At 39.6% G+C, this 15,070-nt stretch overlaps 1 protein-coding gene across 1 annotated transcript in view; it reads left to right on the forward strand.

Moving 5' to 3' along the window:
* Window positions 1-2,274: 2,274 nt before the first annotated feature.
* The window catches only part of ZNF385B (zinc finger protein 385B), a 179,624-nt gene continuing 166,828 nt past the window's right edge, over window positions 2,275-15,070 (forward strand). The window contains exon 1 of the mRNA XM_030488397.1: window positions 2,275-2,411. The gene's annotated coding sequence lies outside the window, so the exon portion shown is untranslated. The remainder of the gene's footprint in view (window positions 2,412-15,070) is intronic.

A 15,070-nucleotide genomic window follows, 5' to 3' on the forward strand; every position in this document is an offset into this window, starting at 1 on the left:
TTTACAGTTGTTTTGATGTTCTTCAACTCCTAAGAAATACTAATTGTACAACAATTCTGTAATTTCCTAACTTCTAGTGCATGTTCAGTGTTTGACAGAGACAAAGTGTGACACTTCAATAATACAGATCACAGGGCATTTAAAATTTTCCATCATTCCCACCTATACCATTATCTAGAGCACAGCATTTGGTAGGAGCTGGAGTCAAGAATGGCAGGTTGCACAATGGAAGACTTAACTGAAATGCTTTATAAAGATGTTTACAATTATGGGTTAAGTGTTGCTGTTTCTGATGAGAATGGTTCTTTCAAAGACATATCCAAGATAAACTTACACATAAAATGTTCAAAACTATATACAATTATCTATCTGCCATTACATCTCTCTGTAGGAGGTTGATGGTTAGCATTCACTGAAATATCATTTTTGGGGTAAAATAAATCACGAGCCTACTGAACAGAAATGTATTTGTTCTGAAGAATGTTATATATTCACAGGGGTTCTTAAACATTTTCAGCTTAACAGTGAATATGGTGCATGGTCATTGTAGACCACCTTTCAATTTGAGATTGAATAACATCTCTATGGCAACTACAACAGCTGCTTACATAGAAAAATAATATTGCGTGAACATAATATTCTTAGTTCTTTACAATAGGACTTAACAGTTGGATATGAAAAGTGCTCATTCTTTCCCCAGTCGTGATGTTTTGAGATTTCTGAATGTATTTTGGAGACTGCTGCTCTAGATTGCAAGAAATTTGTCTTAGAAAGGGGTAAAAGATAGACGAAAGATAATAAAGTATTAAAATGTTGGATATTGCTAATGTGTGATCATACATGGATGCTCCTTTTCAAGATAAGCAATTTGGTGTCTAATTGACCCCAAACCTGGCCAGCCTGGGTCCTTTTTTTGTGAGCTGAGTTACTGAAGGAGTTGTGTACACTCGCAATCCCTCCACCATCACTCCAATGTTGCCAGTTTCATTAGCATATTCTTCCTACTGTGTCTTCTTTTCTGCCCCTGCAGATTCAGACAAACTCAGAATTTCTGTGAAAAAATGTGTCCTGTTTTCAGCTTCTATTCGTCTCCATAAGAGGCATCAGCAAATCTTTCAAAAACATTTGGCGATGCTTTAGAGTCCAGATTTCTTCTGAGCAAGAAGTTTGTGGTAGGTAAAGCACCAGAAGAAGGGCTATATTCATGTTTCCACAGGATGATTAATTCAAACTCTGAAAATTTCCTGTCCTGAATTATAAAAGAACTTATTGAACATAAAACTGTAAACAGGGTATGATGTAATTCTTGATGGTATTAAGTAGCACTGCTCTTCTCCAAAAGCTGAAGTTAACATATAACAAGGTTTTCTCCAGTATCAAATGTTCTTGTTTCCTTTCTGCAGAGGAACAACAAATGAAGTACCACAGGATTTCCCATGTTTGCATCATGTTCTATAGGTGTGATAATGGGATTATAAAAGATGATGCTATAAAAATGTTTATACTTAAGTTTGTATTGATTTTAATGTTTGTTATTTAGAGTATTATTATTTTCCTATTAAGTACACTTACAAAACTTGATGTTTCCTAGTGTAGTGATTATATTTACAATATGGTTTTGTACTGTTTACAAAACAGAACTCAGTAGTAATGCTTTTTGTTTTGCATGGCTCACAGGTGCACTGGTAAAGCCAAAGGTTTGGGAATCTTGCTAGCTGTTTGTTTAAATTTAGGAAACAGAGAAACCCCTGACGACCAGGAACTGAAGGGGGGCAAGCAAAGCAGAAGCCACGGTGGTTCAGCTGGGTCTTTTCGTGCTTCTGGCCCGACAAGTCCCAGAGGAACTGGAACCACCGAGGTAACCACTGCCCAGGGAGAATAAACACGCTGTGCTGGAGGAGGCTACTTCCAGCAGCAACCGGTGCTGAGAGACTCCTGGGGCCGGGCTGGTGGTCGTGCCTGCTCCTCGTCCCGGGCTGGCCCCTCCGGGTCAGCGCTCACAACCTGGGGCGGTTCAGCCTTAACCGGAGCCACCCAGACGCCGCTCCCGAACTCCCGGGCGGCCATAGGGAGCGAGCCAGGGGCGCCCCTCGCAGCAGGCTGCGGATATAGTGGCTCCCCTCAGCCGCGGCACGGGCAAGGCCACAGGTACCACCGGCCCCCCGGCAGCAGGAGCAGGCTCCGCCCCGCGGGCGACCCCCCGGCCCCTGTGCTCCGCACCTGCGGCCGCTGAGGCGGGGCGGCGGGAGGGCGCCGGGGCCGGCGGACGCATGCGTCGGGACGGCGGCAGCGGGCTGAGCCGCCGGGGTCCGGCGGAGTTGGGACGTGCTCGCCTCGGTGTGGCCGGAGCGGGGCTGTCGTGCCCGCTCTTGCCGCGCTGCGTCCCCGCTTCCTTCTCGCCGGCAGCTGAGGTAAGGGGTGCGCGATGCCCCGGGGCTCGGCAGGTGCCGGCGAGGACCTTGCTCAATGTCACGGGCGGCGGAGGGTGAGTTGGAGTCGGGGCGAGCGCTCTGTGTGCCGGGGATGCCCGGCTGCGGACGGAGCCTCTGGTCCAGCCCGCTCCGCTCCGCCGGGGAAACTTTGCCGGAGCGGAGCGGGGCGAGCGGCGGGGAGCAGCGGTGCGGGTTTCCCCGAGGGTTCCGTCTGCCGGAGTGGAGGGGTTCATCGGCGTCTCTCGCAGCTAAGCTTGTTTCCAGAAAGGAAAAGGCGCGCCTCTAAATAGGTCAGGGTCTTCAGCAGTGCATGCGGTTTGCCTAGCAATTCTTACCTTCTAGCCCTTACGGGGCTCCTCTTCCTGGGCTTCAAAGCTAGACGGAGCTCTGTCTTCCTTGCGTACTGGGTCACTTTTTTAAAATCCAAACAGTTGCGTGAGTATAGCTCGGCTTTCTTGTTTTATAAATCACGACGGCTTTGGAAAAGGTAAATTTCTTTCGCCAAGGAAGAATTAACCTACATGAAGGAGTCATCCTTGATGAGCTAATTACTGCTGATAAGTGCTTGGCTTCACCAGCCTCTTCATCGCAAGCCCGTGGATGGTGGTGGCATGTGTAAAATGGTAAACTTTAAGTCCTGATGAGACTATGTTTCAAAGCATTTGAAGAAGTAGGTGCAGGGTGTGTTCTGTGGGTACAGACATGAAATTTCTTTCTTTCAGAGGAATTGTCAGGATATTCATGTACATGTGAATGCTCATGTTTGTTTTCTGATGATTTTTTGGCTCCTAAGCAAACTAGGGAACTCTCTTCATGGGTTTTAAGTCTTCTGGGCACTAGGTCTTTATTGTTAAGCTCGAGTGGAAAAGTTTGTAAATGGAAAAATTAGAGAAGTGTGGCACTGTGAGTGCTCAGAAGTTCAAATAAATCTTCACAGTGAACATTTAACCGCAGCTAACTACTGCTTTTAGGAGGAATGAGGTGATAGCTTTATTTCCCATCCTCTTGCTGCTGCTTCAGTGGTGTTTTTCACAAAGTATAAAAATGAGGTGCAAAGCAAATCCTCTATTACTGTCAAGAACCTGTAAGTTTTCTTATTTGAATGAAATATAATATGAAATGGTAGTGTAAGAACGTTAAGTTGAAGGGGATGTGTCTGTGATCGCAATAGATGTAGATGAAGCATTGTCACTGCAGGTCCAGAACAAGAGGTAATGTCCTAATGCTGGTGAGACGTCCAGGCTGGTGAACACAGGGAGGGGTATGCTTTTTGAATCTTCTGCCTCTGATGGCAGGCAGCGTTGCGTTCACCAGGGGATGCAGCCACCCCCTACCCTCTTACTTCAGATCTCAAAAGGTAAAAAAGATGTCTCTTTGCACAGTCCAGAGCTGATGCTAGATGGGTTTGAACAGGTTATGCTGCTTTTTCTTTTCCAAATAAGTAATCTTGCAACTCCTTCCAACTCAACAGGTCAGTAGACTGCCTAGAGGGAGGGACAAGAGTTTTTTCTTTCTTTTTCTTGATTGCTAGAGGCGTTCCTTCATGGCTGCAGACTTTCTTCTGGTGTTCAGTCTTGCTAGATGCATTTGTGTACCTCCCACCTTTACCAATGAGCAGGTTGATGCAATTGTGTGAACCCTGGAGGCAAGGGAAGAGAAACTGGAAGTGGTAAAATCGGTCATGTTACTAACTTCTTTTTCTGTTGTTTGGTTAAATAATCCAGAAGGTAGTAAGAAATTAGAAAGCAAAGAATCCTCTTACGTGATATCTTCACTAAGTTACCAAGTTCCTGTATTGTGTTTTCCCCCCCACACACTGAATGATGTAATGAATGGATGCTTAGTAAAACTTAAAAGTATTAACAAAAAGTAGCTGGAATCAAGAGATTGTGCCATCTTGTCTCTTCTCTCACTAGCAAGAGCTGTCCATCGCTCTTGTGCTCTGCCTGCACTACACGCTCTCTCACCAGGGATGAATGTATTCACACCAGCATCAGTCTCTCTTAGCCAGCCGTTCTCAACTGTCTGTGTCATTTTTTTATTTTTTTTTTTTTTTTTTTTACTCTTTTGGATTTCTTCAGCTAAGTTTTAATTGAGAGGATATCTTCCTACTTAAGTACAGTTGCTCAGGGTTAAGACAGTATAAAAGCATGAAAAAGCCTTATGGAAGATAATCTTTTAGGGGAGTGTAGGCTTGTTAGGTAATTAGCTCTGCAAGTCCTAAGATTTCAAACAGCAATGAGGATTGCTGCATAAAAAGTAACAGATGCTTAACCGTCGTTGCAGTCTTTGCTCTTCAGGTTATCACAAGGGACTGAGGCTTGAGAATATTTGCTCTAAGAGTTTGAGAATTTATGAAATGAGGCATTAGTGTTATTTTAAAAATGAACATATGGTACAGCTGTGGTAGTCTCAAATCCTGAAACATTTGTCAGGCTGTGTCGGGACATATCGGAGTACGGAACTGGAGTGCAAGGTTCTCTCTAGTGTACTAAAATACACTGCAAAGCTTAGGTCATTTGTAGTTAATGGGAAGAAAAGATGATGTTGCAGTTTGACTAGCTTGCTTTCTGAAATTCTGCTATCACTTTGTTATATGCTTTAAAAACATTGAAATTCCTTGAATGACAGCTTGTAGCAGACAAATATTTTAGTCCTGTAACTTTTGAACTTAATTCAGAAAACTAGTAATTAATATATCACCCATCAAGATAGAAGCACGGGTATCGTATCTGATGTGATCTTGTATTACCTCTGATGCAGTGAAGGTAGAGGCAGATGTTAAGTGCCATAGTATTCCAGTAACAAAGGAGGAATTTACCCAAATCCAGAGACTGCACTCTCATCTTTTATCCTCAGGCTGGTGAATGCACAGAGTTGAAGGAATTACTCTCCTGTGTGACCACAATATGCCTCTTGCTGCGTAGGTTGGTAGATTTTTACTAGATGCTCTCTTTGCCTAACTTCACAGATGAAGTTAAAATGTTGGTTGAAGGGCTATTTTCTATTGTTTTTTGCCCACAAGTACAAAATGTAGAGGCTCTTTTCAAAGGTAAAATTTCTCTTCTTACTGCAGCTTCACAGAGCATGCATAATCTTAACATAGGAAGTTTATGGGTTTTGTTATTTAACAAGTGACAGTGGTTTTCAAAACAAATATCTAAAACATTTTGAAAATTCATGTTCTAAGGATATATTCTCCTCCCCCCCTCCCCCTAAAATTTGTCTGGCTTCTGATTTTATGTAATGTACAGAGCAACCTAGGGGAATTGCAACAAAAATCATATCAATGAAGTTATTTGACATCATTCTGTGTTGTTGGAGAAAGTGCTGCAAAACAGTAGTTAGTATTCTAATACAGCTACATTCAGTGGAAGAATATATTATTAAGCAAGCATTGCTTAATTTATGACATCAATAGTAGGTTGGTAAAAATAACAAAATACTTCACACTTTGTTTTGGTATAATGTGTTTTTTAACAATGGGAGGGTCAGGGTCTTACCCTGTTTGCCAGAAAGCCTTTTTTTCTTATGCCCTGCAGTACATCACATTTCATGAAGTTGAGCCAGTATTTCCAAGTGATGAATCATGTCCATTAACTTTTGCAATTTTATCATTTCCTTTCTAGGTAAGTGTTCTCATCTGATTATTTGCAAAAATTCTTTTGAATTTCTCAAATGTAAAGCTTAGAATCTTAACATATACATTGTACATTTTGCTTGCAACTGTGATTTTTCTTATGTATTAGCTAAAGCTGACAGTGCTTTCTATAAACATATTAATTGACATGTTAAAAATTCATTAGAAAACCTGAGCTGCCAAGGCTTGTAAAAATAGAAGGCTTGTAAACTAATCTAACTGTATCAGTGCAGTTCCAGTCCTTCGTTTATCAATGCTGGTACTTTACCAATTTGCTGCTGCTGAACTGCCAGGTGGATCTTTTAATGGCAAGTGGTGCTAATACACATCTAGGCATGTTAGAACTGTGCTGTTTACATTATTTATGACTTTTTTGACATGAGCAAGTTAGGCTGTTATGAAAAAATTGCTAATACTTCATTCCTCAGTGAAATTATGCAGTAACACTTTGTTTATTGGCAACAACCTTTTTTGGTGTTAAACATTTAGAATAAGGAATTTAAAGGAGGGGGTAGTTATAAGTGAGTACAAGTAGAAGCTTTAGACATTTCGCTTTATATATCTAAATTCTTTTCAGTTACATAGCTTCTGTTTAAGCGTTTCATAGGTTTTGAAAGGTTGTGAGTTTGCCTTGAACACAGAGATGCATAAATAGGTTTCAGTTTACAAATAGATGAAATGCACTTTCTTCTGTAGCAGAATGCAGGATCTGCATAATTATGCATCTTGGTTCACAGTTTTCTAGAGCTATTTTTGGTGATTTTGCTGTGTGACAGGGTGACGGGTTGCAGTATTGGTAAACTGCTATGATTCTGGAATAAACTGGACAGTGTTTCATTACTCTTGGCTTTCTATTGGCAAACTGGTGCAGGCATGCCAGTGCTGAAAGTGTGGAGGACTTGGGGCACACTTGCAACTAAGTAATTCATTCTGCATGTGAAATAGGGTACATCCTATGTCCTGATAGCTCACTGAATCATCCTGAGAAATGTCTCACAAAGTCTCCTCTTGCAAACAAAGCTCAAAGGCAGTCCACGCTGATAATATGATGATGTTCATGCCATTACTTGTATCTGTGTGGCACAGGATACTATGTATATGTGTGGCAAGGAAGGTGATCCTTATAAGACTAAGGTAAACCTTGTACAGAAAGGAAGACTGTGTAACTGCTTACTGCAGACATTGAAGAACAGTTCTGTACCTGACTGAAATGATAGAGTTAAGGTCAGGAAAGCAAACTAAACCGAGGTGAAGTTTGAATTATATTGTGATATATATATGAAACATACTTTTTCTTTTTTCTTTTTTAATGTGCAATGGTATTTTTATGGTTTGTGAGGCTTCTGGTGCGTCACGGCAGCTGAAATGCTGCCACTCTACAGCTAGTGTCTTCTCACGCCGAGGAGTTCATAATCAATTTACTTAATGGTGGCTGGTGCAGTGCTGATTCCCAGCAGAGGATGCCACCTACTGAATCTTTAAAACTACTCAGCATTACTGAACTTGTAAGATCTAATGAGTTTATAGCAAAAGTGGTTATGGCTGTAGGCCATGTTGTTCTCTCTGTATATACTTGTGCAGGTACCAGAAAGTTAAACATATGGTAGGAGACTTTGCTTAACAGCTCATGCTGTTGAATTTTAATTTGACACTTCTCAGTACATCCCATTTAAATACAGCAGACTATCAGGTCTCCTTAGTCCTATTACAATTTGATACAATTTCAAAGATTAATTAGTTTAAGGATTAGTGATGTGGCAAGCAGCATCAGTACAGTATGCTTTAAAATGGGAGGAGAGGAAAATATATAATGGTTTACACATTACAGTGTTTATTTGTATCTATCATAATTCTGAGCTTTAGAAATGAGCCTGTTTTGCTAAGCCAGAGAAAACAGTTTTTGAGCATAGAAGCTCTTTATCAAGATGTATCCCAGAGAAGATGAGTTTGGGTAAGATATTAAGTAAACACTCTTAAAGTTCTTACTCCGCCTTGTGCTGCAAGATTTCCAAAGGAGGTATAGGAACCTCCAAATAGGGTTTTATAATGGAAGTGCTAATAAGACAAGCTAGGAGAGGAGTACCTAGTCTCTGTCTTTGCATGACTGCTTATGACAAAAAAAAATATTGCATAATCTTTCTTCCTTTGGCCACCTACTAATAATTGGATGGTGAATCTTTGACTTGGAATTGCAAATGCATGTAAGTGCCTAGATGCACTTCATTTTTCTTTTAAAATGAGATTATTTAATTCATCTTACTAATTAAGAAAACCCCTTATAAATCAGTGTCAGAGCTTTACGGAAAAAGATTCTGCCTTTGTTCTTTTCTGCAGTCTGTTATCTGCAATGAAGGTGCAGTCTATGCCAGACAGATGCATATTTGGTAGATTGTGGGGCCTGTGTGTAGTCAATACCGTGTTTGATGCTTAACTTGGTCCCTTGTAAATCAGAGAAACAAGAATACCCATATTACAGATGTCAAACAACATTAAAACAACCTAAAACTTGTAAAGTTAACTATTCGAAAATTAGGAAATGCCAGAAAGAGTTGTCTGTACAACCTTAACTGAGTGTGTTGGTGTGTATAATCAGGAGTAATTTTTGTATTTGTTTGGTTTTGTTTTTTTTAACTGCTGTACTCTCATTGGGCTTTGTACATAGGATTGCTTACTGACAAATGACTTGTCTTGGACCTCTTGGTGCATGGCTTGTTGCTCAAGCATTATTCTGAGAGTGTGGGCTTTTCACTGGTTCTCAGCCTGTAGTAGCTGTGTGCTTCACAAACGGTGAAAACAAAACAAAACAAAAAAACCCCAAACAAAACCAAAACCCAAAACTAATCTTTGCAACACTTCCATGACACAAATGAATGGCCTTCCCTCGACATGGGGACGGTAGGGCTTGTACACAGAGAGAGGTCTTCAGCAACAGGGGTCTTCAGAGTCACAGGGACTGGTATGTCAACACTTGGTATTTACAGCAGAGCTTCTGTTGCTTTGAATGACAGCATTGGCATTTAGCGCTTCTCTGAACTAGAGCTCGCAGTTATCAAGTTAGGTTCCCAGAAAAAGTGTGCGCAATTAGTGATTGTGGAACAATTTATTTAAGGAACTTGCATAGTATTACTAGTAGCACTGTGGTAGAGTCCAGGCTACAGGTAGATTCTGCACTGCAGCATTGAAGTGCCTTAACCTTGAGAGAATCTATTTCTCTTGCAGCCTCCTGCTCTTCTTCCAACTTTTACAGCAAATGAGACAGTTTTTTCAGGAGGTAGCTATTCTTACAACTTATGTTGATTGTCTTGACTCATCTCCAGTCTGCGAGGAGCAGGAAAACATGATCTTGTAATTTAAAAAGCCTGAGGAGTCATGGTAAATCTTAAACTGCTCATTAGTGCTTTTCAAGCGTTTAGATCCAGAGCCTGGCTTCTGGAGCTTATGGAATGATTGAAGAAATGAACTTCGTACTACTGTGTAGAGCAACATTAGAGACTTGGATATGCTTTGTCTAAGTTTCACTGGTATTTGTTCAGATATCATCAGATCCCAGTCTGGAGAACTTCAGCATATTTTTTTTAGGTAGATCACATCAGAAGCAGCAGAACCCTATCACAAACAGTTTGGGGCAGCCTGAATGGACACTTCTAGTCCTATAGGTAATATGAAAGATACGAAGCACTCTAACATATGCTAGGGATGTTTGATGCTATTGCTTTATTCTATATAGTATTAAACGGCTTAAAATTAATATATGTTGTCTACAAATGTATAAAAGAAATTTTGAAGATGGAAATCACTCTTCTCTTAGAAGTATCTGAGACTGCTGTAGCTTTACTGGTCTAGGTTTGAATAAGACTAAATCCACTGTACTCCAGACCTTTGCTGCAGGCAGGTAACAGATGCAAGTGGTATTCCTGAAAGACTAGACAAGAGCCACCTACACTGGCAGTTTTTTGTCTTTCAAACAGCTTTGAGAAAACATTTGAAGTCAAATTCTGCTGTCTTTCCTCACCAACTCAAGAACAGTACAAAAATAGCTTAAGAAACCAGACAATGGAAATTTTTATACTTCAGCAAGCATCAGAGAAAGTTGTATTGATGATCAGTAATAACAAATGTTGACAGAACTAATGTCAAAATTTGATTATATTGTCAACTTTGTAATTTGGTTATGTTGTCAACTATGTTGCAATACCATGTTAACTCTGAATTTGATGAGTCACAATTTTCCCCTTCATAATTGCAATCTATCATGTAATGCAAATAGAATGGGGACGAGAAAGTGAGAGGTAGACAAAACAGGAATGCTGTAATGCTTTGTTTTTACCTCTTTCAGTGAATTTTCATGAGCCGGTATTTCTGCAAATAACTTGGTGGAGGTTGGTTTGTAACAATTTAGAAACAGCTGGAAAAAACCTGCCCTTAAAGGACTTCTCTTATTTGTTACTTGTAGCTCTTAGATGCTTTTGACCTTGTTTTCTTAAGTTTCTGTATTGTAGTTTTTTAAGAAAGGATTGTAATTTTCTTCACCATTTGTAAAGTGGACATTGGATCTTGAGCAAGGATAGGAAAACTTCCTTCTTGTTCAGGGGAAAATATTTATGATAATCTGATTTGGAGAATGGTGTGGGGTTTTTTTGTTTAAAAAGCACATGCTGGCGTTAAACCCCAGATAACATGAGACAGGAGGCTGTAAGGAGTCTGTGGCCGGCAGGAACGTGTGGAGTTTGTAATCTCCACATGCAGCACTGTGGCTGCTTCCTGCCTCATGTGCTGTATGCAGTTGATCACAGGGTTATTTTGCCATGTGATTGTGATAACTATGGGAACTGTATGTTCCATGTTGGGTGTGGGGGTCTTTGTACACTACTACTGTATAAATGTGTTTGTAATGTTAACATGATGCTCTGTATGGAGTAGCTCTTCTTTTTACAGAGATGGATATCACATTTGGTGTGACACTGCATCAAAGTTTTCAATGTTTCTGATTATGTATTTTTGAACCTGTTTCTGTTATGTTGCTACTGTTGTGCTGCTTCTCCATCTTATGAGAACCCTAAAATTCCTTTCATGTCAATGACTTGTTGCAAAAAACCAGATATATTTTCAAATTAGCTGTAAAGTTGAAGTAGCTGGCTTTGGGCCAGGAAAGTATTCTATGTTGTTTAAAAGCATCATTTTGGCTTGCATTTCTGAACCAGCTAGTTTTCCAAAACGGGCATTGCTGATTGTTTAAGCATTGTCAGAATCTTTCTAGAATGCTTGTTACTGGGATTTGTATTTTATGTTTTTCCAAGAAGCCGTAGGCATACCTTAATTCACTTATCACAGTACTGCCAAATGCTCCTTAGAGTTCATAGGAATGTGTCAAGATGAAAAAATTCCCTGAGATTGTTTGGGATCCTTCAGGTTTGAGGGTTGCAGGAGAATGAGCTGTAGCTTTGTCAGTGGACTGCAAGCAGTCTTGCCTGGCCCCTGCTGCTCATCCCTGCTGCTCCTGATCATCCTCCATACCTGTGTCTTTGTTGTCCCCTCAGACAGCCTTGGTCTTTGGTTTTTCCTTCAGTAGTTGTATTTCTTGGCTTTTCTAATTTCTTGACCCCTGCATTGCCTTGGTGAGCTTAGTATTTGATCTAGTTGTGTATCTGATCCATGTCCCGCTTCTGATTGCAGCCTAGCTCTACAAATTGCAGGAGTGGCCAATGGCTCAGTGGGATACTTGAAATACCCAAGTAAAACGTCAATCTTCATATGGATGCTGAATGCATTGCATTTAGCAATGCTGATGCATTTTCATTTTCCATAAAAATGTTTTTGAGCCCCTCTTCCAGTTAGTCAAGCATGAAATAAAAGCTTGGGTTGTGATTTTTTTTCTTTTCTTTTCTTTTTTTTTTTTTTTTTAATTTAACATACTTTATTTGCCTTCAGTAAAGAAGAATGGTTTTTATTTTTAAAGCTTAGTTGTCAGACTTGTGTGTACATTCAGAGTGGAAAAACATTTGTTCTTCCTTTTTTTGAGGTAGTTGGTGGGAAACTAAAGTTAGAAAAATGGAGTATAAGGTTATCATATAAGCACTTGAACAGAACTTGATAATGTACAGTTGAACATTATTGAGACTGATGAATATATATGTTTTAAAAATATATATAGTTAATAATTATTCTTGCATTTGATAAGTTTCTTTAGTAGGTACAATTATTAGATCACTAAAAAGAAGGTGAAGAAAGAATAAAAATAAAACATATATCCGTATCACTATAAAAAATCCTTTGGAGAAGAAGCTCTTGGAGTTAGAAGATCATGCTCATGCTGTATTTTTATATGGCCTTGGTATAACGGATTTCTCGCCTACTAACGGATGCTCTAGGTGTCACAGTATTAATATGCATACTTAAAAGCCCTCTTGGGTTATGAGATAGAGATATATATATTTCAGTTAACATGCCTGCTTCAGATTTACCTCTAACTCTTCAAAGATCTTTTATGACATAATTGCATTGACTGAGAAATCTGGTATCAGGAAATAGATTGTTTTTTCTCAAGTGAGCCATACGTTATTGGCAAAAGAATTCTGTAAATAGCCTGAAGTACTCACGCTTTAGTTTAACTGCTAGATTTAGGTGCATTTGATTAATGCTTTGCCTTAGTGCATGTAGAGATTTCTCGGGTTGTGAATTTATTTCTTCAGAAGCATACGAGTTTGCTCTAATTGGAAAAAAAACTACTAAGTTCAAAGGCAGTATACAAGACTGCACTGCAATACATGTGTGCAAGGGAGAGTGAAGTCTGTTATTAAAAAAGAAAAAAAAGAGTGACTCAGGGTTTCATGGGGTTTCCATATGCTAAGAAAATAAGTATTGATGTCTTTCATATAGTAATGCCCACCTTTTAGAAGAAAATACCTATCTGCTTGAAATACCTCTTAATTTTTGGCAATATTTTATACAAAATATGGCAAATTTTAGAGCTCTCTGGTATGTAACAAAGCAAGATGATATGCTTATCTGACCCTTTAATTAGCTCTCATTCTGTCTTCCATGATTTATAGCTCCAGTACTCTTATGTAAAAATGATATATGACTTAATGAAGTGGAAAGCTAGAAGGGGTTCACAGGTGTAGTTGTTTAATGGTTTCCCCTACCTGGGTGACTGGTGTGCTGGAGGAGGAGAAAGCAGCCATGAGCCTTTTGTCATTTATTATGGCAAGGATGTAAAAGTCTGTGTTGCTGTGACTTTTGGTTGTTTGCTTCCTTGTCACATATACAATTCATTGGAGCGAGGAGGCAATGTGGCTTTCCATAAAGCATAAAACTAGCAGGTAGGGATAGAAATGCAGATGTAATCATCTTGCCCAAACTTAGCTTAATGCAGGTATTTCACATATTTGGAATCTAGCTCTAACTTTTTCTTGATACAGAGAAATAGTAGTCCAGTGCGATCTAATTCCAGAAATAGGGTGGAAAACACTTAGCAGGCCAAATGTTTTTGTTAGCTAAGGGGTTTCGTTGAGGGTTTTTTCAAATGGCTACTTTGAATACTTAAGCAACATTTTTGAATAAAAAGGTAATTGCTGTATTACTCTTATACCTGAAGTTTCTCTATGTTTCAGAATATTTGTCTTTACATCTTTGATATGGTTCTGATACTCTATATAACTACAATACTGTAAACTCAAAATAGTGAATTCTGGATTCTTAATAGCTTAAGTGGTCTAAATGTGTCATCTGGAGTGGGGAGGGGAAAAAAAATCAGGGAGATCATGGAAATGAACGGACTTCAGCCTTGTTTTGATCTCCAGAAATCATTTGGTTTCTATTTGGGGCAGCTGCTTTCAGTAATCGCTGGTGAGAGCCATCTGAAATAGAGGAGTGGAATGAGATGTCCTATTTATTTTGCTGTTTAATTTCAAGAATTATCATCTTCTGTCAAGAGTGCAGTAACATTACAGGTATACCTGTTTCTAGCATCTGTGCGTGGGACAAACATATATTTAATTCTGAATCTGTTGTGATCTATAGGAATTTCCATCATATTCCAGTAAGTCTCCATTCTTTATTTAGTCTGTAGTCCTATCTCTGTGGAGGCACAAGGGCTGGAGCCTTTGCTGGCTCACATCTGAGAGTTGTAGTCTGTCCTGAGAGATCTGTAGGTTCATCCTTTTTCTTATTTTCTTCTTTTTTCCTCCTCTTGTGACATTTGGATTTACTGCTATTAATCTTCAAAGAACTGTGTGGTACCTTTGCAGTTTACGTGATACTGTACACATGAGCTACTGAGTTTGTAAGTGAAGACTGTTACCTACTCCCATGATGGGAGACAGTTTCTGACATATATTTTGGAGTTCAGAGAGGGTAGTATTTTGCTATGGCCAGGTGTTTATTCCTTAATTGTTTAAGGATCTGTAGAATTTACAAGTTCTTCCTTCACATTTCTGATCACTTTCTCATACTCAGAAATACTTTTTCCATGTTAGTGGATTTTGCAGTGTCTTTTGGAACCAGCAGTCCTTGGGACAGCTGGTTTAGGAATTTTTAGGTATCTGGGTAAAAAAATAACACCACTCCCCCTCTTCCAAATGTCCTCCTAGTACTGGCAGTGGGTCTGATTGTGCAAGTAGGCTGCGTGGGTCATTGTTGTGTTTGTGTCTTTGGCTTCTGGGCATTGGACTCTTATTCTTTCAAATACCAGTAGAAGAGAAACTGTGATTTGCCAGTTTACAATTGCAGTTTGTGATTACTTCATGACTGCAGTTAAGATGACAGAATTGCAGTATTCAAGGAACTATGCAATCTTCTGAGGTTGTGGCAGAGCTTGGGAAATTAGTGAAAAACAAAGAGTACTGTTCTTGGCAAGGTAGATCAGTCGTCTTAAACTCTATATTTGGTGCTAGCTTGTAATTCCAGAAGTGAATTATAGAAGTTTTCCCAGAACTTCTGAGACTGATATTTCCCCCAAGTTGCAACAAACAAACTGTGATTTCTCCCAGACCTTTCAAGG

Source organism: Strigops habroptila, chromosome 5 (assembly GCF_004027225.2).
Source record: "Strigops habroptila isolate Jane chromosome 5, bStrHab1.2.pri, whole genome shotgun sequence".
Lineage (NCBI taxonomy): Eukaryota > Metazoa > Chordata > Aves > Psittaciformes > Psittacidae > Strigops > Strigops habroptila.